At 31.4% G+C, this 26,388-nt stretch overlaps 1 protein-coding gene across 1 annotated transcript in view; it reads right to left on the bottom strand.

Moving 5' to 3' along the window:
* The window catches only part of LOC126776414 (uncharacterized), a 129,978-nt gene that overhangs the window by 33,487 nt on the left and 70,103 nt on the right, over window positions 1–26,388 (bottom strand). The window lies entirely within an intron of this gene.

Genomic DNA, 26,388 nt, shown 5'->3' with positions numbered 1-26,388 from the left:
ATCTGTGAAATATTGACAACCGACTCAACCGATATACTATTTCGATGTGTATTCTTGAAATGTTATAATTATTATTGTTAATGTCGCATAGCATTTTCTGATTATTCACGACCGATTTCTGCGGCGAGTTTAGAGTTTGCTCTTACAGAATATTCCTAATGTTACATATTTATACATACTTTTATAACCCTAAGATATATTTTTTTAATCAATCAGTTTGTCATAAGTGATGTTTTATTCGGATTCGTACATACTGGAATTAGCGCGTTGAAATGAACTTTTCAGTTCTATAATATTATTTCTTACATATATAACAATTTAGAAAATAAAAAAAATAAAAATTATTAAGAAAACTTTTTATCTTTTATGTAAAACGTCCTCAATTTAAACGTTTATTTTTAACGTAAGTGCTTTATAAATTATTAAATAATGTTTCCGCTATAAAGGTAACCTCAGATAAGTAAATATTAATATTATTTTGCTTTTAACGCTTTAATTAAAATTTAAAGTTATGTTTAATATTAATTGCCTATCAATTTTATTACAATTTTTATATTTTATTATCAATTAATTTTCTTAATTATAAAACAAAACTGGGTTTGTTGTCATGGTAGCTAATTATGTATTTAATGCTTTTATACTTAGTTTGATTGCTTATTGCGTGGAGTAGCTTGTGGATCTTTGCCAATAGTTACAGACTTAACATCCGGGTAGGGAACTATTTATTTGTTAAAAAATACTCGTAATTGCTTTAATATATAAACATCGTAAGAAAATAGAAATGTTCTGAGACATACGCTGTTCTTAAACCTGTCCAGCAGTGACATTTGCAGGCTGATACAAATTAAAAAGAAACAGTATTTAAATCTTCCTCTAAACTTGAAGAAAACGTTTGAAAGTTATTTTATTGATCTGGTATTTAACGGGCTTAAATTAAGAATACAAAAAGTCGTTGATGCTTGTTCGGATTTGAACCCGCAATCTTCCATCAAGATGCACGTGTTTTAATAAGTAGGCTATCACGGCTCCGAATCACCAATCAACATAGGAGTAGTGTGTATGATAAACAATAAACCTTCTCTCCAAGAGGACAAGCATCCATAGTGGGTAACAGGCTGTTACTTCCTTCTTCTTCTACCAACAAAAAATATTATTCAAGCTTTTAAATTCATACCTAAAAACTAACTCTGTTAGTATAATAATTTGTATAGACATAATGAATGCCCACCAGGAGCACTTCTAGAACCAGTTTCGAACTAAAAACTTAAAAAAAACTAAAACATTTAATAGCTTGGAATCGATTAACTTGATTGGAAAATGTCTACAGTAGCGGTTAGCTCCTGGCGACTGTACGGTAAGCAACTTTAATATTGATTCAAGGGAATCTAGACGTTATATCGTTGATCGAGAGTCCGTAATGGCTTACAGGATAGTTATTATGGTACCACTGTAAATGCTATCGGAAAGATTTATTACTAAAATATCTTAAATCACATACAAAGAAGTGTAATTTTAAATAATTTCAAGCGATATTTATGTACGAAGTTAATTATAAATCTTGAATTCTAATATAAATTTATTTCAAGCATTTTATAAAAAACATAATTGATTTTTTTTTAATTCAAATGTTTGTTTTTTTATTATTTATTGTATTAAATATATTTCTATGTAGTTTGAAGCTATGAATAAATGAATGCGAACGAAAAAGCTCCGATATTTTTGTATTATTAGTGAATTTTCGTGTGAGATTAAAGCGGCCATTATAAATTTATTGTCTGTGGTAAATTAATTAATTGTTGATAATTAAAAAACCCTCTTAAATAACCTTTTGATGGGACACACAACCTAATTAAAAACATTTTTGGTATAAAAATCAAAATCAATTTACATAATACTTCAAGAAGTACCAGGACATCAGAAAGTAAAAAGACGTGTCGTTATGACAAATGCGAACAGAAACAAAAAAAAAAAAAGAAAAAACCGGAGACAGAACAAAGGGAGCAATTTGTTATCAATGAGATCGATGATACCAGTACCAGGGTACCAGGATGCCCGAGGAGGTGAACAGAAAGAAACACAAATTAATAAAATCTTGTGCCGTCCGCAGAAACCCGTTTTGTCATGAGCCTCATGACACACGTGCAGCGACCGGCCGCTGTGCGAGCGAGACGGATGATATACTGTACTACTCTAAAGTGCAACGATCACACTATTGTGGATGCGGTTGATGAGTAACCACACACTTACGTTTTATATTACGTAAGAGTGTCCAGTTTACTAGTTATTGTTACATATGTCAACACACGTGATATTCGAGCTATTATTAGCACACGAGTACTAGAACTAAACAGTTATTTCTTAATAATTTTATAAAATCAAATAGTAATAAATATTTACATCAAAACATGTTTTTATTAACAATTGCAAGTTTATTATGATATATGAGAGCGTAGGAAATATTTTTAATTGCTTGATATTATGAATATACAATAAAATTATATTAATTAATTAAAGGTTTTCTTATTATAACTTTTATATACATATATTTCTTATTTTAATAATGAAACATTTACAAACTAATGTTATTGAAGCATTAATATCCAAGAGCACTCTTGGCCAATACCACACGCATCGCTTAATTCTTTCAGTGCATTATTCAAATATCTCCAAATAATATATTTAATGACAGAAACAATTAAAATTAGTCTTTTATTTATTTTAGTAAGGACTTATGCTATTGAAAGAAAGGTTACCATTATTTTAAACCTAGTGATTACTGTGACGTATTTATAAAAGGCAGTTTTTTTCCATCCATTCCATTTTTGTTACCATCGCTTACATCACCAATGCGCCACCAACCTTGGGAACTAATATGTTATGTCCCTTGTGCCTGTAATTATACTGGTTCACTCATCTTTCAAACCGGAACACAACAATACCTATTACTCCTGTTTTGCGGTAGAATATCTGATGAGTGGGTGGTACCTACCCAGACGAGCTTGCACAAAGCTCTAGCACCATTCATATATTTATCTTATCTTTCGTCGCGAATTTTTTGTAGACATTGTTTAGATCAACAGTAATCTTTGTAAAGCTTCAAATTTCTCTAATATAATTATATTAATACAATATAATGAAACCTTTCTGGAGAAATTATTTAAATGAATCATTGCTATTTTCATCAGAAAACCACATTCGTCCACAGTTTTGATGAAATTTGCTAATTTTAAATTAATTAAAATATTAATTAAGGTCCCATAAAAATGCGATTGTATTGATAATGGCTTGTTTATAAGCAGACGATTGCTTATATTTAGAAATGAATATTAATTGAGTTATTATTAATATTGCGATAAATTTGATAAAATGACATTTAATAAATCTATTGGTTACCTATTAATGATTTAAATTTGTAACGAAAATTGATAATTAGACAAATACTATAATATTATTATTTTTTTATATAATAATTATATCAATTTATCTTTTAAAAATAAAAGAGAATATCATCAAGTCATCAAATCAATTCTTATAAACATTGTTATGAATTCCATGTAAAGCTACCACAGGTTTTAAATGAGATTCTATCAAGAAAAAACGTCAAAATTAATAAAATGTTTTACTCAAAAAAAAAACATATCAACTTTAAATAATAATAATGGTAACACTTATTGCACAGGTAGGTCCACCCTATTCTGTCTCAATGCTAGGTTTTTTTATCCTCGCTGGATGCGTAGCACAGGTGTCCTAGTCTAGAGTAATATATTTATTTTATGTATATTCAACTACAATAATTTACAATTTTTTTGCTGTCGCATGGATTATTCTTAACGTAATTGCGTGTTTATGTTGTATGAGATTATTAAAGTTTTTTATTAGCGTTGATTATATTTTTATGATAAATTATTATTAATTTTGATTCGAGTAATTTGGTATTATATTAAATTATTCATAGTATGGTTGCTGATGTTTTTTATTTCGTCGATTAATAAGCGTTCTTAATTTTCAAAATGTATTCTTAAAAAATTAAAATAATTACTTTAATTTGTGTATTACTGTAAAAGTAAGGTAACGAACGTCCTGTATACGACCCACTGAAGGCTTAGTCTTCCTTTTGATGAGCGTGTGACGTTCGATGACGTTTGAAGCTTATTCCAGCTGCTCCGCAAATGGAATGGTGGTCACATGCAGGTTTTCTGACACTGTTTCCCACCTCCAAGCACAACATGAGTTTCACACAAGTGAGTAATGAACTGTGAGTGCTGCTTGTCGGAGTTTGAACCTCTTATTGAACCGTTATATCATATTACTTTACAATAGTTATCAAAATGGAACGGGAACAAAGATTTCTTAATATAAATTATATAAAATCAGTTTAGATAAAAAAAAAACATAAAAATAATAGAATGATAAATTAATTCCAATCAAGAATCGTATTTGAAATGAAATTATTCCAAACTTGACTCGAGATATAAAGGTAATGATATAATATCTCCCATTAATAACATGACAGTCATCCAGACAGACGAATTACAATAATTCAAATACATATAAAAACCTCGCCTCAGCCAGCCCTATTTCATCACCTGACTTGCGGTACTTTGACTTGCTAATACCTATGTAATCCTAGTAGTAATGAATGACCTAGGACTTCCTAGGTCCTAAGTCTAGGTTGTAATTTATCAGCATTTCATTGCGGAGATACGGTCCTGATGAATGATACAGTGATTTTGTAGAATGATTCGTTATTTAATATTGAAATTAATTTTACTTATCATATGTATTGAATTTCTTTAGATGATTATTCTTCAGATGGCTCATTAGACCATCCGCCTTCCTATAATTTAAAAATAAACTCGAAGCATTAATAAGCATATAATGCGTCTATATAAGTTTATATAACTTATATACTAAGTAATATATATTTTTAAATTAATCATATTTTACAAAGAATACATAAAGATACTTATGTAACAAATATCATTTATTTGTTCGTCTTTAACGTCTTAACTATTCAACTGATTAGTATGAAATTTTGCATCCACATTATAAGGGATACAGAAAACGATATAGGATAATTTGACCTAAACACCTGACCCCTATTAGAAGGGGGGAGAAACCGGTGGAAACTAGCAAGCTTATTAAAACTGAAGCTATAATAATTATTAATGATAAAAACAAAAGTACGAATCGCAATAAATGTAAATAGAAGATCAATCAGAATGAAAGATAAACAATATTAAAACATTATCAAAGCAATGGCAATACGAGCTAATAAAATTAACCGTAACACAAAACAAAATCTCCAATACTTGGTATAAACACGATGGTACCCATAAAACGCTTCGCCATATGATCGGTCAGTTTATGACCCCATAAATCAAGTATCGATGGGATATAGTTCCCGTCAAATACACCATATATTGGTTGATGAGGTTAAAAATTCTATCAAAGGTCATGTTCCATTTCAAGTAAGTACACCTTTAAATACTAATTTTGAGTTATATATATATATATATATATATATATATATATATATATATATATATATATATAACTCAAAATTATGTATATATTTATTTAACTTACTTTTTTATTTTCTATATATCTTTTGGTTTAAGAAAATAAATAACAATCGTTAGTAAAGTTAGCAAAATAATGGTAATTATAAAGGTCAGGAAGAAAAAAATGTAAAGATTATATCGAGAAGTATTGTAATACCTACCCTTATTTGACAATAAATATAGAAATAAGTTATTTGATTATTATAAAATTCATGATTAGTTTTAATTAATACTTTTAATAATTTTAATTATGATATCGTCAATTGATTTTTTATTATAACAATGTCATTAATTGTGAATTTTTAAAAAAACATTACTTATTATATCTGGAAACTATGTACACTTGTAATTGTCATGCATATTAGATATTCTACTGTTGTTTCAAAAATACATTTTTGCAATGCTTTATATGTATGTTGTACTATTACAAATAAATAAAAAAATTAAATTAAGTTATTATTTATACAGTGGCAACATATAATTAAAAAAAAAATATCTCGCTCCTCGATCGAAATTCAGTTAAAATTCCCACAGAACGTGTACCGATCACACGACGTTGAACAAATATCAATAGAATTAATCATGGAATGATTTGTCATTTCATTTGGTCAAACCTTTCAACCCTTTCCACGAGAACAGTCAATGACTTAACATAAAAACTGAAATTACATCAAGTGTTTAATTAAATAATACCTGTATCAACAATCTAACAAAGGAGGTAAGTGAAAAGAGGTACGATTAGGATGGTCCATATACATCGAATGGAAGAGAAATAATTAAAAAAGATATTGGATCTTTTGTTATTAGTAACAATATATAAATAGGACGACCACGTGATAAGTGCATGTATACATTATGGGATATTAATTGTTCTTTTCAGGCAGACTTTAAGCTTTACATACTGCGCATATTTCAAATCTCATATGACTACATGTTACAAATATTCGAAGATAAATTTATTTGTTTTTTCGCATTAGCGGCTAGTGCGACCCCTTAGTGCACTCAACTGTCCGACTTGATAGCGCTCGCTCATTCTCGCTCACACTTGACATTACAGTCCAATATAACGCCCAAATAAAAATAACAGCACTTTGTTTGACATATCTGATGTTCGACTGGGAATCGGACTAGAGGAACTTATGCCTTAGATTTCTGCAAAAAATAGTAATTTCAACTCGATATAAAATTGTTATTATATGTGAAATTTGTTGAAATTAAATTTCAAATGATACAGTACTTAATTTATTTTTTAATGAAATGTATTTTTATTATATAGATATATAATTTGTTCATGTTTAGCCATGTATTAAGCGTCTCGTTCAAGGCTCAAGAACCAAAGGGTAGACACGTTTAAATCACAATAATTATTTGTGCAGTCACAACTGGTTTTAACAGTTACACGGGCGGGCAAGATGAGATTAAGTATTTAACAACAATTAAGATGACGAGGCAACTGGACTGAATTGGACTTATAAATAGAAATGCAGTAGACCATTTAGATAAATGCTCTTAATAATTGAAGATTAAGAATCATAGTATTAAAGCTTGTTCGTTTACATGACTAAAAATATATTTACAATCATAATAAATTTGTATTGTACCTATTTATGACAACACATAAAATACTTTGTTAGTATTCCTACAAACTATCAATGTGTTCAGAAGTACAAGATACTTTTGATCTAAGTCTGAAAATAAACATTTGAACAAATATATCCTAGATATTACATCATATACTGAAGATAAATGTCCGATAGAAAGTAATTTCAATTTCGTAAACAGTTATGTTAATAACTCGTCAATGTTATAAGCATTTAAATATATATATATATTATCATTAATATACTAAAATATGAATAAAAGAATATCCCACTGCTGAGCTAAGGCCTCCTCTCCGTTTTTGAGGAGAAGGTATGGAGCTTATTCCACTATGCTGCTCCAATGCGGGTTGGTGGAATACACATGTGGCAGAATTTCAGTGAAATTAGACACATGCAGGTTTCCTCACGATGTTTTCCTTCACCGTATAGCACGAGATGAATTATAATCATAAATTAACCCACGATCATCGGTTAAGATTCACGCGTTCTTACCACTGGGCCATGTCAGCTCAGTTTAGCAATATGAATGGCCACTGTATATTAGTATAATGTGAATAACTGATTTTCAATGAACAAATATAACACAAGGACTCAAAATGTCATGAAACAAATACTTCAATCATTCAGTACGTTTCTGAATGACACTAGTAATGATTGTTAGTGATTTCTCAGTTCATTTTGAAACTCGGTCGCGTTCAGTTGTCTCGCATTGTATGCAAATACTGTAGACCAAAACTTATTAATTATTGTTGTTGCACACGACAATGAATAATGATTTTCTAGACGCCATCGACAGACAAAGCAAGTGTTGAAAATCAAATGTACTTGGCATTGTAATATGCTTTCGTTATGTTTACGGTAATAAAACATCAAAGCTCATAATAATATTTCTCTTTATAAAATTACTTTTCTAAACTAAAAAATAGCATTGTTTGATAAAAACCTTCGAAGAGTGCTACAAGGAAGAATTTTGGTGCAATTTTTTCTTTTATCATACATGTTCAATAAAACTGCAATTCTAATCTATTATTTTACTAAGTAGTTTTTGAAACTACCCGCAATATGTAATACTTTAATATATATTTAAATATGAAAATCCTCAGAGATAGGAATAATGTAAGTGGTCGATTACCCGTAACGGTATAACAAAACAAAAGTCATCTGGCTACCGCACTACGCCTCTTTCAAATGATAATTGCCTCAGCGATCATTACGTTCGACACGTGACAGAAACAGTCAGTATACTCTATTAGAAACTCGCTTTAAGTTTGTTTTAAAATTTTAGTCGTTAATATCCTTCACTTTTTCATTTTTCTGTTAACATCTCTCGCGTCTAAAGTAAAGCCCTTTAAAGCGACTAATTGGTTTATTGAGCTTCACTTGGAAGTGTGTCAGCTATACAGTCACAATTCGTTCTTTATTTTAGGTATGTTAAAAGGCTAATGAAAAAGACAGGTAAAATGTTTCAGATTTTTTTTTTAAATTAAATCACAGCCCGTATCTTTAAAGGAAATTTATTGATTACCAACAAGTTCGCCACAAAGTCGGCATCCAAATTTTTGGCATTTTATTGCCACTTAAATATTTTTGGCCCGTATCGGAACGTCAATTCCGGTAGCTGTGGTCTCTGACCACAGGACTTGTATATCCATTTTATCGTTATTTCAGAAGACTAATAAAGTTTTACAGTTGTAAATTTACATGTTTTCTTCTAAATCTTTGACGATTGGTTAAATTTTTAAGACACTATTGTTTTTCATAATTAGTATCTTAGATTAGTATATAGACAGTACAGTAACAGCCTGTGAATGTCCCACTGCTGGGCTAAGGCCTCCCTTTTTGAGGAGAATGTTTTTGGAGATCCACCACGCTGCTCCAATGCGGGTTGGTGGAAAATTAGTATATTAGCTTACGTTTATTTTCTAAACCAGTTGAATTATTAATTTCGATAGTTATCTACGCTTATTGCGGTTCGTTCAGGTTTACGACGGTTATAAAATACAAAAGCATGAGTCTATGTAGTGATTTGTGACGTGTGTCAGTTCGTGGGCGAAGCGGCTACCGTGGACTAGGGATGCTGTTATATCAATGTCGATATAAATCTATGAATTTTGAGAAACAAAAACTTTTAAATGTGTTAAATTTACAATAGTTGTATGTAATATGTTACTGGAAACCTTGAATAATATATAAGAAATAATAATTAACTAATTTATTTTCTACATTTTTTTATATTTTAAGTAAATTTAGCTGTATAAAATCGGCGTTAATGTCATCTTTAAAAAATAAGTATATAACATGTCGTACTTGGAGTGAAATGATTTATTTAAAAAAATAAATCTTGAGAATTAGTAGCAACTGATAGCAACATAATTATCTGAATTCTAATTGTTTGTATTATAAAATTATCCCAAAGTTAAAATTCCGTAAATCTCCCAAATATTAATGTGTATAATATTATGTTCATATTGAAATAAAACGACTTCTGTTTTAGTGTCTATATTTATTCAAGTAGAATATTTTTGCATATAAGGTATTTTATTTTAAAAAGAACACAAAAAAAACTTTGTTTTCACTGAATTCTCTAATTGGAGCCGCAAAATGCATCAGAACAACTAACGAGTTGAACTTTTTGTACAAACAAAAAAGTCGATAAAAAGCAAACCATCGACAACGTATCACAAATGCGCATCACTCGAGGCCAGTGACCCAAAAAAGAATAAGATGATATTTTATTTTCGAGATACAAGTACTATCGTGGCATAAATTAAAGGGTTTATATTTTCTCTCTTTCTTGTACCACGTGTTTGAGATGCGAGCAAGACTTAGCGAGGTAGGGTCTGAAAAAACGTTACATTGTAAAAATTCTGACCTCAGGGTCATTTTTTAAGGTCACTCAAATAATGTTTAAATACCAATATGCTGAGAGAAATTTAATGACTTTGTTTTTAACAAAAATCTTATTTGTTTCTTTGCCGTGAAGTTAGTGGTAATATTTCAGTTAGAGGACTGTTCTTTATAAAAGATACACGTGTATGAGTTAACAAAAATTAGTCGTAACATAATGATATATTTATGTCTTCTTGTTCTTCACCTGAAATATGCTAATGTGTAAAAGTGACAGTATTTGTGCTGTCCCTACACAACAATGCCACGATTATTACCGTTCGGTTACGTATAAACTGGTCGACTGCTGGTCTTACGCGTTGCTTCTGTGTGTGTAATCGTTTTCGTACAACTTGCATGTATCCGTACATGTGTGTGTGTATGTTTTTTGTGATCTGATAGAGCTTGATAGACCATATTACGTTTGAAGAAAATTGTTCTTTATTATATATCAAATGAAATGAAGTAAATAAATTTCTAATGTAGAAATAGATTAATATTTCTTATGTTTTTTTTTATTACACTGGTTATTTACTTAAACTATAATAATTTTATAATAGTAAATTAGTTCTGTTAATATTCTACCGCTAGACTTAGGCCTCCCGTCTTTCCTCTTACACCTCCGCAGTAGCAGCAGCGTGATCATGTCACCAGGAGCTGACTTCATCACGCCGTTTCAATTCGGGGGGGTTCAAGACACATGTGGCAAATTTTCAACTGTATATGCAATTTCCCTCACAATGTTTCCCTTCACCGCATTATAAGCACAAAATAAATTATATTTTCGCGGGAACTCAGAATCTTTTGTTAAAATTCAGGTGTTCTAACCACTGGGCCAATTAGGTTAAGTTATCAATTATTATGGATGGAAGTTAAAAAATCTTCATCATAACTGACTTGGACTATATAGATTAACACATAGACGAGGAGAGCATTTGTTACCATTATCCACTGACAGAGCAATTACCACTTTCCATATATCATTAGGTGGTCACCACCTGACCTTCATAGTCCGTTAAGTGGGAAGTAGTTCCGTTAACTAGGAACAAAATGATTGATCAATCTTCTTGTTCCTTATTTTACTTACTTATAAAATGTTTTTCCATATAAATCTTTCTTAGGTGTTTAGTTAAGCTATGATTTGTCCCTTTCTTTCGAACGTGAAATCGATAGTGACAGAAAGAGAGAACTCAGAGACATCTAAAGTCAAATATCACTTGCTTATTGTTTGTCAAAAGTCTACCAACCGTCCTGACATAAACAACTCAGATCTGAAAAGAACCGGTGAAAGAAACTTTGGTATTTTTTTTCTCATATATTACAATTCTAAATAATATATATTGTTTGAAATGACTTGGAGGCGATCGTTTCGTTCCCCAGGCGTGCAATTATCTAAATTTTAAAAAGTCATTGGTTTTGTATTATCCTAGCAGACAAGCGTTCTTTAAAGATTCTTTTAAATTTCACAATTGAATATTTTTGAACGCTTTCTATGATCCTGTTGTAAAAGCGTATACATTGTCCCACAAAAGACTTAATACTTAATAACCAATTGTTCGGTAATAGTACTGACAAGTTTTAGTGCTTAACTTAAGACTCACTAGAAGTTTAACTTAAGTAAATTAAAAATATAGTAAATCTAGCTGTGCAGAGAGGCAATAGTGCCAGCGTCTTGGGTACAATGCCACAGGACAATCTTTTAGACGGCGTGTTTTTGCTATAATATTGTAATGTGTATTTTGTTTTTTTTTTTAATTTTGTATATTATAAAAATTTCTGTACATAGTTTATATCAAATATTATTCAGTAAATAATCATATTATAAATGCTTGTAGGTTTATAAATAAGGCAGTACTTTCATAGTTTTAAAAATATTATTTGTAAGGTTCCATATTTCATCCCTTTGAAACAGCATGTGGTCTGTGAGCCTATAAATCGACTGTGCCGATTTTAAACCGGTTTTCGTTAGACTATTAACACTTCAATTTACTTTGTTAAGTTAACTTATATTCAATCAAATAGTAAAATTGTGATAAATTATAAATTTGTGATGACAATTTTTTAATTTAGTTATAATTTTTTTTTAATATTCACAAGTCCTGTTTTAATGAAATTACTTGCCTATTTACCCCTCCAATCAAGACTAAGCTTGTGTTAGGAGTGGGGATGACAATAGCCCAAGTGATCAGGATCGAACCTGCTAGTCTTACACCGCTAGAAAAAAAGCATAAGCCTTCGCACTTTTGACGCTTAAAATATATTTGGTGTACATATTTGTACGTGTTGCTGGCAAAACTACTGAATTGTGTGTAGTTGAATTCTGATTAGTGATCATTTATAAAATGGGAGATAATATTTCTTGTAGGCTTTCAACTGGCTTTAACAACAATCAACTTAATTGTTATTCTATAATAAAACAGAATAATATAAGAGATTGTAATATATATAGGTTTGTAATATAAACTAAATATAATAAAAAAATGTCTATATATTACATTGTGCAAAAATGTAGAAGGGCGCTTTATGTAAAATTATAATTTTAATACTGCTATATAAGTTACTTAAACTGCCAAGTATGACACGAAATATGAACAGAAATTGAGCATGTGGGAACTTAGTATTTGTCTGGATTTGAACCGGTAACCTTCGATTGTCATCTACGTATTCTTCTTACTCGACTCAGCGACAGAAAACATAAAAAAACTCAAACTAAGTACTTAGAAATCAAACTGTACTGCACTCGTTTTTTCTGCAGTATTTTACAAGTGATGAGGGCCTCCTAAAAGATTTCAATGGCCAATCTCAAGAGAGATTAGCTAACTGCACAGGACATATAGTGCACAAGTGTGTGCGCAAACACAGGTTCACTCTCTATTCCCTCACTCTTATGTCTGACACAAACGCAAAAACTTAATGTGTAATCTCAGCGGCTATACGAAAGTGTACACACATCCATCGACCAGACTTCGCACCGTTATTGTGAATCTCCGACAGAAAAACCCAATAACTTATGAACATGTTACGAGGTAGTTAGTTGAAGAAGTTTATAAGTGTAAGAATAATAAAACTTCTGTAATATATAATGAGTTGCAACGCTTTTCTAGTTTTAATTTCAAACAATTATATAATTCACCCCATGCGCCATCTATTGTACCCTGATTGTACCAGAAAGGTGGTAATGGTCACGCAAGTGCTAACAACTGTACCAAGTTTCAACTTAATCGGATGCACGTTGCGTGGACGCATGGAAAATGCGATAACTTAAAGCATTATGTATGTCACCTTTATATAATATATTAAAGTGAAGATTAATATATAAATACAATATTATATAGCATAATTATAAAAAATAGAGAGATCGTTTTATAAGCCCAATAAATTTTAGCTTTTAAGAAAACCCCATTTTTTAATTAATTGTATTGTAATTTGTTGATATCAAAACCCTTAAAATATAATTGGTTAAAGGCCATAAAAATTATATAAATAAGTGTATTTATTATTAAAAGAATAACAATAAATGATATAAATGAAAAATTTAGTCTAAAATATAGCTAAATGCAACAGATTAATCCAAAAAGGCGAAGTAACAAAACGAAATGAAAAAACCGTCACGAACATAGGCTAGGGAGAGGAAAAAGAAAAAAAAACTATAAACAAGTTTAACGTTTATTTTGGTTGCATCTCGCTCACTCTTATATATTTTTATTATACCTATCTCGTTCACACGGGCCGAGCGCTGGACACCTGTGCTTTAGCTTCCCTCAGTACCAACGACCTCAAATATACTTAAGAGACAGACGTCTTATCACACCATTACAGAGCATTCAAACTTATACCCTATTAAATAACGTTAAAGTGCAATATTGCTTGTTGCAGTTATAATTATAGATGCGTTATTTTTCGACGTAAAGCAATCATTGTCGTATCCCGATTTGATTCCAAAAGCTCAATTTTTTTTGCTTTTATGCGTAAACTAATGCCTCGTAATAATAATGAAAATGGTACACCTGCTCCTTTACTAATCCTATTGTTGTAAACTAAATGTAAGGTAAATTGGGGTACGTGTTTCACTGCATTGCGAATTTGTTTTTTTTTTCAATATAATAATAGGCAAAGAAATTTTTTGTTTTTTTTTTTTTTTTTGATTTACTGCAAAATAATTTACTGTTTATATTGCATGTTCATGTAATTAGCGATTATATATTTATTTTTACATATAAATGATAAAATTTTGTGGATCTCTAGTAAAATGTGTTTTGAATTGCTAGAAGTCGAAAGCTATCAAAGTTAATGGCCTGGTCTAAATTTATTTGCATTATAATTACAGTTACAAAACAAGTCTTAAATAAATCATGGTTAAAGTTAAGTTTAGTAGTAGTAAATAAAATTACGTAAAATTTGTATAGTTCTTTCTCTGTCTCTCTTATATAGAGTAAAGTAAGTGAATATCCTGTCCCACTGTTGGGCAAAATTAATAATAGTCGTCCAGACCAATTTCGCGGCAACTATGGAGGACATATTATATATGGGCATATGTGTGTGCGAAAACACAGGTGCACTTTCTATCCCCTAACTCTCATAATCTGATGGGACTGCTATCCGACACGACTAAGTAACGGCTTTACGTGCTTTCCGAGGCACTGGAGTATACACACTTCCAACTTCAAAACTCCGGGCTGCTATTGAGAAATTTCGACAGAAAAACTTAATAAATTTTTATTGGCCCGACCTGGGATTTGAACCCAGGACGTCCGGTTCCGCGGCCTTACCTAGCCACTAGAACAACGAGGCAGTCAAAACTATACTAACTACTATGGGCAAAACTATACTATATAAGTAACCGAATTTCCCAGGTCACAGTGATTTCCTCGCGATGTTGACCTTCACCGTCATTCACGAGATGAATTATTGAAACAGGAGCTGTATAACTAAGGATTGCTTGTCCGGAATGGTACCAGCGATCTTCGTTTAAGATAAGCGTTTGGAAAGTGTCGACATCACTGTCACGGATCTCGAGACATCGAGCCTTTTTCAAATAATCACAGTACAGTAACAGTAACAGTAACAGCCTGTTAATGTCCCACTGCTGGGTTAAGGCCTCCTCTCCCTTTTGAGGAGAAGGTTTGGAGCTTATTCCACCACGCTGCTCCAATGCGGGTTGGTAGAATACACATGTGGCAGAATTTCAATGAAATTAGACACATGCAGGTTTCCTCACGATGTTTTCCTTCACCGTTAAGCACGAGATGAATTATAAACACAAATTAAGCACATGAAAATTCAGTGGTGCTTGCCCGGGTTTGAACCCACGATCATCGGTTAAGATTCACGCGTTCTTACCACTAGGCCATCTCGGCTTTCAAATAATCATTTTTGGTTAATTGATTTTTTTACAAAATAACCATTTTATTAAAACCAAATTACATAAAAAACAATATTTACCATTAACAATTATTACCATTTTTCATGTGTATAATAAAAATAATAAACAAAGATCACCTTAATCAAAGTAAAAGCTAACGAAGTCGCGTGTGTAACATGTATCAACTTATATTACTTTCAATCATATTGATAACCCATAATAAAGAAAATTTTTTTTTATAATAGTGTTCCGTATCATTTAACATTGTGAAAGTTATTGAACCACGTGTTTCGGGGCTAGCAATAACACACGTGTGGATTAACATTGATATGACTGTCGAAATACGCACATGAGGTCGTCATACTTTTATGACAAAATATATATATTTTTTATTAAGTTCTAAATATTTTTTTTGTCAATTTTTATTTATTAATATAATATATATTTATGTACTGATAAAATATATAATAATAATAATAATATTCTCGGACATTTTTCACACACGGCCATCTGATCCCAAATTAAGCTTGTACAGAGCTTGTACTGTGGAAACCAGACAACTGATATGATAGATAATTACACACAGACTCAGGACAAACAGACATGTTCATGCACACAAATGTCTGTCCTGGGTGGGAATCGAACCCACAACCTTCGGCGTGAAACGCAAGCATCCACCAACCACGCCAACCTGCTCGTCATATTATAAATATATATTTTTATATGACTTATTAAATACATAACATGCTAACTAGTTGGATTTTAAGATAATATAAATTTATTATTATATATATTGTCATACAATGTTATTTGGTTGGTAAAGAAAAGCAACCGTGTTGCTTGCTTGCTTGCCTTCTCGATAGAATCCACTTTCCAGACGTTATTAAACGTCACGATAACTTATGTATCTTGGTTATGTATCCGTTTATATAATACATTGTAGCTGAAATGATTTAGATGCGAGTACATACTTTCTTTCTAACTCTATTTTTGATATTTTTTTTCTCTCATATATACTTTTAATATAAATATGTATTGAATGTGTCGTTGATTTTAATATAATTTTATATCTTTTGTTAGTTATATACGTTAATTTTGTGTATGTAAGTGACGAATCAGGTCGTTCATATTATTTATTCAGATTATAACAGCCTCATCCCTATTATTATCGCGTATCCAATACGAATAGTGAGTCCATCTTTTTGGGTTTCACCAGCCGTGTTTTCGTTTGCTTTACAATCGCACTATTTACCCGCTTGTATAAAATAATATCTAATTTTTAAGGATCAGTTGTAGGTAGAAATATACATAAAATTATCGGATTATAGCTGAAAAATCCAGTTTTTTCTAGTTTTATGTCCTGTCTTATTGATTTAACTGATGGTCACTCTACATTCAATACGTAATGCACACCATTACACACACAATGACTATTGATGTCTATGGTATTGTGTTACATGAAATGTTTTACATGTGTGTTATTTGAATATTGTCGGGTTCCTTGGGTTCCGTGTGAAGAGGCTTAAAGTGGTTCTTAAGTAGGATTTCACTAGTAAATATTACTGATATTGGTTAGACTTTGACTAAAAATTGTTAACGAATTGCTGTTTAATGGTTCCAGCGGAAGCCATAAATGTAAAGGCCAAGTTTAGTATTTGAACCAATTCGAATTATTTTTTTAAATATTTTTGGAAACTAAAAAGGAAGTTCCGAATTGGCTCAAGTACTGGTCCTTTCATATATTTTTTCATAACATATTTTCCTGGACAAGACTGCCAAGAGGGCCACCTGATGGTACGTAGTCACTAACGGCCCAAGACATTGGCGCTGTAATATTAACAATTCCTTACATAGCCAATGTATCAGCGACCTTGGGAAATAAGATGTTATGTCACTTGTGCCTGTAGTAACACTTGTCCACTCATTTTTCAAGCTGAAACACAACAATATTGCTGCTTGGCAGTAAAATATGTCAGTCACTCAGACGTGCGTGCACCAAGTCCTACCACCAAGTGAAGACCTCTGCTGTTACCTAACAGTGGGACATTTGTTACACGACATTTGTTACTTTTCACTTATATGTATTTACGTTCCAGGAATAAGTTACAATAAACACAAAATAATTTCATAATTTGAAAGTTATATTTGATAATTATTATAAGGTTTTATTGTACGGAACCTCATTCAGAAGAATATGATTCGCACTTGACTGATTTGTATTACGATTGTTATAATACACTTTATTATCTTATGTTGGTATATGAAACTAAAAAAGTAACTTTATATGTATTAAATGTATATATCAACATTAAGACTGAGTAACTTATTAACTTGTATATAGCCAGAAGTTTATTGACATCATTTTTAATGATTTTTACATACATGTGTTGTTTACTAAGAACCTTAAATTTAGAATATTTTAGCCATTCATAATTTTAAGCTCGTGTTTTTTTTAGGTAGGGTGAAAATGGCTCCACGTGTATGTTAGAGGATTAAGCGATTTTGATGAAACTTTCGTCAATGTTTTTTAAGTTTAGTATATAGTGAAAACAATTTCTTGTGTATTCAGTAATAATTAATAATTATATTTATTTTGAATATTATAAATTGTGAAAATTGTTCTTGTCAGTTCTGCTAGATAAAATCTAAATTCCGAAACGGTGCACATTAATTTAACGTTTGTTTTAACGTACATTTACCATTCAAAATTACTGAGACAAAACATATAAAGTATATCTTTATTTTGATATCTCTTTTGAACGTTATTGTAAATATATTGTAAACCGATATGGCCCAGTGGTTAGAACGCGTGAATCTTAACCGATGAACGTGGCTTCACACCCACCAAGCACCACTGAATTTCCATGTGCTTTATTTGTGTTTATAATTCATCTCGTGCTTGACGGTGAAGGAAAAAATCGCGAGGAAACCTGCATGTGTGTGTATTCTACCAACCCACATTAAAGCCGCAGCGTTGTGGAAAAAGCTCCAAACCTTCTCCTCAAAATGGAGGCCTTAGCCCAGCAGTGGGATATTAACAGGCCGTTATTAGTTATAGTTTGAATAATTTACACGAATATAAAATGTCATTAATCAAATACTACTACATAAGCTTCAAGGTCCTAAGTATTCAAACAATTAGTCACAAGAAAATCATTTACGTCGACCGTTCGTCTCTTTATATCGTATTCTTAGTTATTGTTGCAGCCGAGAATAGAAGCTAAATACGTCATACTATAACATGACTGATTCACTTAAAACGCTTAAACATCTATGTTTAAGTTTTACAAAGCATTTTCGACCTTATAAACGTTTAGCGGGTGATTAATTAAACAATACTGTGTCTTCTTCTTTCGAATGTCAAAACAATATTGATAGAAAGAGATAAATCAGTGTTTAACAGATAAGCAACGGTTATAAATAAAGCCGTTTGTGTATAACACAATTATATTTGAAAAATTGGACGTATCATTATTAAAAAAAATATATCCTGGGACATTATTCACACACGGCCATCTGATCCTAAACTAAGCGGAGCTCGTACTATGTAAACCAGACAACTGATATACTACATATACTACTTTTCTTTTGTAAATACATACTTATATAGATAATTACACCCAGACTCAGGACAAACAGGACATGTTGATAAACACAAATGTCTGTCCTGGGTGGGAATCGAACACACAACCTTCAGCGTGAAAGGCAAGTATCTACCAACCACGCCAACCAACCTGTCAAATTATATTATCATTTGTTATATAGTGTATAAAAGTTGGTTAGCGGTTAGTTAAACATTGATTGTCTTCTTCCCTCGAATGTCAAGTCGATAATAATAGAAAGGGAGAGATTATTTACCTACTCCGTTTTTGACGTGAATAAGTAAGGCCGTAATAGTTATTGATTTTACTTCTTATTTATTTCTTATTTATTCACATTGCATTCACATCTATAACGATATCACTTTAATTTAATAATAATATTACAGTAACAGCCTGTTAATGTCCCACTGCTGGGCTAAGGCCTCCTCTCCCTTTTTGAGGAGAAGGTTTTAGAGCTTATTCCACCACGCTGCTCCAATGCGGGTTGGTAGAATACACATGTGACATAATTTCAATGAAATTAGACACATGCAGGTTTCCTCACGATGTTTTCCTTCACCGTCAAGCACGAGATGAATTTTAATCACAAATTAAGCACATGAAAATTCAGTGGTGCTCACCCGGGTTTGAAACCACGATCATCGGTTAAGATTCACGCGTTCTAACCACTAGGCCATCTCGGATCTATAATAATATAACGTCATTAAATAATTATGAACAGATGCTTTTTTTTTTGTTCTACTTCCAAAATCGTTCTAGTGTAATAGGCAGATGCAGTTTAAGAGTGATGAGTTTTAAGATGTAATGTTATACAAACATAATAGGCTAAGGTAAATAGTGAAGCGCATGCGTTGACGGGAGCTTGCTAATGCGTTCATTTTGACGCAACGACTGAAATTGATTTATTGTTGCGACCGATTTGTTCGCTTTCGTTTCAGCATATACGAATATTGGGGATGTGCTCCGGGGAATACTTGAAATAGAACAATTTGATAATGAGGCACAATGTTTATGTTGCGTTCGTGTAATGTATTTTTTTCATGAATGATTCTTTCTAGCAATGATCGCTTCGTTTCGATTTGAACGGCGAATGAGCCAAAATGAAAACGAGAAAGGAACGTGAGTAATACTAAAGTAAGTTTTAAATGACTTTGTAAAATATTAGTAATTAATAGTGAGTAAAACATAAATACATTGTAATTATTAAAAAAAAAAAAAAAATTTAATAATTTCTATTATCCAATGAGCTTTGAAATGTGTAATATTACATAATTAAGTATATCTGTCGTTTTTTTAATTTCTTTTTGTATTTTTTTAATGTTTTTTTTTTTTTTTTATAGAATAGGAAGGCGGACGAGCATATGGGCCACCTGATGGTAAGTGGTCACCAACGCTCTTAGACATTAGCATTGTAAGAAATGTCAACCATCGCTTACATATCCAATGCGCCACCAACCTTGGGAACTAAGATTTTATGTCCCTTGTGCCTGTAATTACACTGGCTCACTCACCCTTCAAACCGGTACACAACAATATCAAGTATTGCTGTTTTGCGGTAGAACATCTGATGAGTGGGTGGTACCTACCCAGACGAGCTTGCACAAAGCCCTACCACCAGTGTTGTTGTTTTTTAATGTCTTATAATATAGCCAAATAATAAGTATTTGTATTCATATATTCCGGTTTGTAGCCAGTTTAATTACAGGGACAAAGAACTGGCACAATACGGAATGTTTCCAATGAGCTTCATATATATATATATATATATATGAAGAGGTCTACTTATATCTTCGACTGTTAGGTTTCATATATATTTTCGTCTATCTATGCGCTATAACTACGTCAGATAACGCAAGTGTGTTCCATCCCTAAAACTGTCGCCTTTTAAATGTCATTTTGGTAATAATTTTCTCATACTTAACCGATGATCGAAAAGGACCAATCCCTGTATCCAATATCCATTCATATTCAAATCAACGTATAAAAATTTAAAATCGCTTTAGAAAACAATCAATTAGATTTAAAATTCGGCTGTCAGCATTCTTTTGCCAGCGTAGAATATTAAAAAAAAAACATTTGTCATCCACACTATAATCATAGTATCTCCGTAATAATATTCAAAACGTATAAAAACTTCATTTCATATTCGGAAGCCGGGGTGAGTTTTTTTTTATTTTCTCATAAGTAACAGGTTACTAAATTATGCGTTTCTGTGTTCTTGAATAATTTAACGTGTAGGGGTGTCCTTTTGATTTTATAATTCTTATTTCTTTAATATTATAAGTTGTAACAGTCTGTTGTAAATGTCCCACGGCTGAGTTAAGAGCTGGTGGAGTAAGCTCCAAAAAACTTCTTCTTTTTAAGGAGAAGTTTTTTGGAGCTTACTCCACCACGCTGCTCCAATGCGGGTTCGTGACAGATTTTCATCGACTACATGCAGGCTTTTTTTCGATTTACCGCCGAGCACGAGATGATTTATAAACACAAATTAAGCACGTAAAAATTCAGAGGCTTGAACTCGGTATCAACTGTTAACATTCACGGCTACTAACCACTGGGCCATCGCGCAATTGCCTTTATTGTATATATTTATTTATCACTGTTATGTATTTTTGTTTCAAATGAATATCATACTAATAAAATAAAACTGACCACTTTATACGGTACGGATCTACACACGCGACCTTTAACTAGGATCCATGTGTTCTGTGCACGTGGCCATCAAGTATCCATTAAGAAAAAAAAAGTCTCGGTAGGACTTATATGAAGTTCATACTATATATTAGTATGAACTATACTATATAAACATCTCTATTAAAAACAATAAAAAGGTTCCATTTTTAAATTTATAACTTTTAAAAATTGCTATTTATAATATTCTTGATACTAAATAAAAGACAATAATAAACGTCTTCTATATATAAGGTAGTATATTTACCTCCCATTTATTTAACTAAAGTCACGTGACCACGATAATATCAAAATAAATTCGATAATAAAGTGTCAAACTGACAATTATCTATAAACAAACGCAGCATGTCTAATATACAGATTGTAAAAAAAAAAATAAAATAAAAAGCATCGCTACCGGACAAAGTTGATTGACCTCGGTCACCGAGTTGCGCCGGCGCAACGTGCTCGCTTTTTTGTTGTATGACTATTGTTTTGGTGTTATAGTGCAGTTCGATGTTTGAAATTTGAATACGGTTCCTTTCGAATTACGTTACGTTCGAATGAAGAACATTTGATTTGTTATTATATTATAAAAATCAAATTTTAATACGTATTACTAGACACATCAGTTATGCTTCGTTTTATTTAAGGAAATTATATAAAATTATTTGTTTATTTGTTTATTTGTAAGTAAGTGAAACAAACAGCATATTTTATATTACATAAAACTTATAAACCTTAAATAACACACATGCCAATACAGTTTCCACAAATAATTAATCTGGAAGTGAACATATATATAAAAGAGATAAAACAGTAAAATTAAATGTATGGTAATTAAAAAAAAAAAAACTAACAAGTGTAAAAATATATAAATTACTTATAAAATTCACTATTGATCACAGTTCTTTTTTGTGTCTCTGTGTTTTGTAATTTAACTTTAAACTAAACAAAGTTCATCATTTAATCAATTATTCATTATTTTTCAATGTAATTGTAACAGTAATTGTCAAAGTTGACTTAAGGTACTACTTGTATATCGTAGAGCATGAAATATATTTTGAAACTAAGATTATAAAGAATAATTCAAGCTTCAAGCTGTAAACGCTGTATGTTGAATACCTCGTTGGTCTAGTGGCCAGATATAAGACCGCAGGTCCCAAGGTCCTTTGTTCAAAGTTCTGTTCGGACCGATTAAAAGTTATTGGGTTTTTTTTTTTTTTTATAGAATAGGAAGGTGGACGAGCATATGGGCACCTGATGGTAAGTGGTCAACAAACGCCCTTAGACGTTGGCATTGTAAGAAATGTCAACCATCGCTTATAGCCAATGCGCCACCAACCTTGGGAAATAAGATTTTATGTCCCTTGTGCCTGTAATTACACTGGCTCACTCACCCTTCAAACCGGAACACAACAATACCAAGTATTGCTGTTTTGCGGTAGAATATCTGATGAGTGGGTGGTACCTATATAGTTATATATAGTTTTTCTATCGATGATTCTCAGTAGCAGCCTGGAAGCCATTGGCCTTATGTCTGAGCTCTCGTGTCGGATTGCCATCCCATCGGATTATCAGTGGGGGAATAGAGAACGCGCCTGCGTACACACTTGTGCACTATAATATGTACTGCGCAGTTGTTGACCGTCATTGCGGAAATTTGAAAGAGGACTTACTCCTCTCCCTTTTGAGGAGAAGGTTTGGAGCTTATTCCACCACGCTGCTCCAATGCGGGTTGGTAGAATGAACATGTGGCATAATTTCAATGAAATTAGACACATGCAGGTTTCCTCACGATCTTTTCCTTCACCGTCAAGCACGAGACGAAATATAATCACTAATTAAGCACATGAAAATTCAGTGGTGTTGTCCGGGTTCGAACCCACGATCATCGGTTAAGATTCACGCGTTCTAACCACTAGGCCATCTCGGCTATTACAGAGTCATTACAGAGTCATTAGTATAAAATGTTAGCAGGAACGAAAAAAAAAGACTTATTTACTGGTAAATAGTTCCGATATACAAAAGACGCTATAAGAAATGCTCCTTATTTAATGTAAAAACAATAACGGAATTTGTTTTTTCAAAAAGAGATTTAATTAAATATTACTTCACCCAATAATACCACTTATCGCTATCGTTCGAAAGGTCAAAATTCCATCAATAAAATCAACCCTTATTTTAAAACTTCTTTGATAATATGAAATAAGTAGAACAACTTCCAATTTGCGGCGAAGTCAAAGCCAAGAAACAGAACAAAACAATAATAAAGTTGAATAGTAAACAGAAAATGTTTACTATTTCTGTTATTTCAAGTATAAATAGACGATTTGAACGGCGCTAAATTGTTTACATAAAGGCTGCCACACCCTTGACACGTTACACTTATTTTTATTTTATTTTTCAGAACTCTCTATTATAGTACCAATTTCTGTAAAACATTATCATTATTATTATTTTAATTACACAATATTATTTATGACATCTAAAACTAATGTTTAAAGAATCATTCTTATTTCTCTTTGAGAATTTCATAATGAATAAAAAAAGTAATGTACAGTGTGTGCTAGTCTTTATACGAGAGTTCAACGTTGTGCAGGTCAGGAACATCTGGCGTACCGTTTTTGTATTAATTTTTTGTACCAAATGTTTTCGACGCCTGCTCTGCGGCTTGTAACGGAATGAGCTTTAGCACCTATGAAATTTCACTACTGGAAAAGGTTTACATCTGTTTTTAGATTCCTTATTTGAAATATTTATTAATATTGGAATTAAAATAGTCATAACAATTTATTTTTAAAACTCAACGAATAGTAAAATGATTCGAATTTTAAACGTTTTAGAACACAACAAATTCAAAATCAATATTTTTATATGCTCGGATATTAAGATTAACTGAAATGATTTTTCTTAGTTCGATAATTTGATGAATAAAGTTTTTTTTTTTTTTTATAAATAAATAGTTAAGTATATTCTCGTATACAGCCGTCAGCCACATCTACTTATAAAATAAGTTTTTATATTAGAGGGGAATCTCGTTCGACTCAGATAAGTTGGATGTGGATGAAAAGTTGTCATTATTAGAAAAAAGTATATGTTATAAAATACGTTAAGTTTGACGTGCGTATGTTGTCATTGGTAATATAAATATAAAGTAAGACAGATATACCTGTAAACGTTGCTAGCGTATGTTTAGTTAAACGCTGATTTACCTCTTTCTGTTGCCATTCATTTGGCATTCGAAAGAAGAAGACACATCATTATTGAGCTCAACATTACATAAGTAAGGCCGTTTATGTTTATCAATCGGTTATCAATCGTTTTTAGGGCTAGGTATACACATTTTTAATAAAATTCCGCAACTTGGGTTGCCACAAAGAAGACTTCAATTAGTTATAAAAAATAATCTTATCAGTAAAGCCCATTACTCTGTTATTGAATGACAAAAATGCGTGGATTGAATGATTGCTGGACCTCGTGCACGAACTAAGTGTATTGATACCAATTTGTATTTTTGTAAAAAAAAAGGGTAACTACTGAGTTTCTGGCCGGTTTTCCTCGGTAGAATCCACATTCCGAACCGCTGGTAACGCTTGACGATTCATAAGCACTTGTAAAAGTCTATTTGAATAAAAAATGTTTTGATTTTGAATACACAAATTTCAGCTTTCTACACACCTTCTACATATATTTACTTAAACTAATCAAAATCTCTCACTCCCTGTGTGCAATATTCTACCCCCTTTTAGGGGTACAAAGTTTTCTCTTCCCGTATTAATATATATTCTTTATTACACGTGAAAACAAATATCTACATATAAACGTTCACACACACATTAATATACAGCTAGTTAACATACAAACAATTCCGTATACGTTTTATGTATGTTTATTACATAACGACATAGTTACTTGTATTTATTTATCAAAACAAAACCGATTCTCATACAAACTAATTTGTATGGGAGTGAACGCACACGCCATCTTTGGATAGAGCGATTGACCGATTGAATTTACGTGAAGGTAATTCATAACTCCATTGATGTTTAGTTTTTTTTATTATTAATATAAAATATCTATTATATAAATATTTTACAAGATGGCACTGTGCCGATTTTAAGCAAGTATTACATTTCTTTCTACTATATAATGTGAGGTGATGTGTTTGTGTAATTCAGAAGAAAAAGGGTGTATGTTGAAGTACAAGTTTTTAATTGTGAACCCTATAACTATATGCAGTAAAGCGAGATTGCAATATATCGAAACATATATGATAAAGGTTTTATAGTACCGGCTGAAATGTAGTGAAAAACCTCCTTGGCTTTTAATTAACATTTTTTTATTAGCCACATATTATGTTTATTTTTAGTTTTTTTTTTTTAAATTGAAATCATTATTATTTGATGTACACTAGATTCCGCCCACGTGAGTCGGAGAGGGGGTTGTAGGGTGTATGCTAGGTGTTAGGAAAGATGATATTATAAATATATGGTATTTTTTGATTTTCATAAAGGATACATAAATTTATGTTATTTATGTATGTATTAACATACTAACTTAGCAGTCTCTTTAAGGGATACGTGGCTAAATATACTTAGTTATTTCTTAAAGAGTTAAATATATATATTTTTTTGTAATATGTAATTTTATTAATTTTCTTTATAGCGCACATACAATTAATAACTTTGAGCAGCAACGCT

This window comes from Nymphalis io, chromosome 20 (genome assembly GCF_905147045.1).
Source record: "Nymphalis io chromosome 20, ilAglIoxx1.1, whole genome shotgun sequence".
In the NCBI taxonomy this organism is placed as follows: domain Eukaryota; kingdom Metazoa; phylum Arthropoda; class Insecta; order Lepidoptera; family Nymphalidae; genus Nymphalis; species Nymphalis io.
The sequence above is the reverse complement of the archived record's forward strand: the minus strand, read 5'-3'. Positions and strand labels throughout refer to the sequence as shown.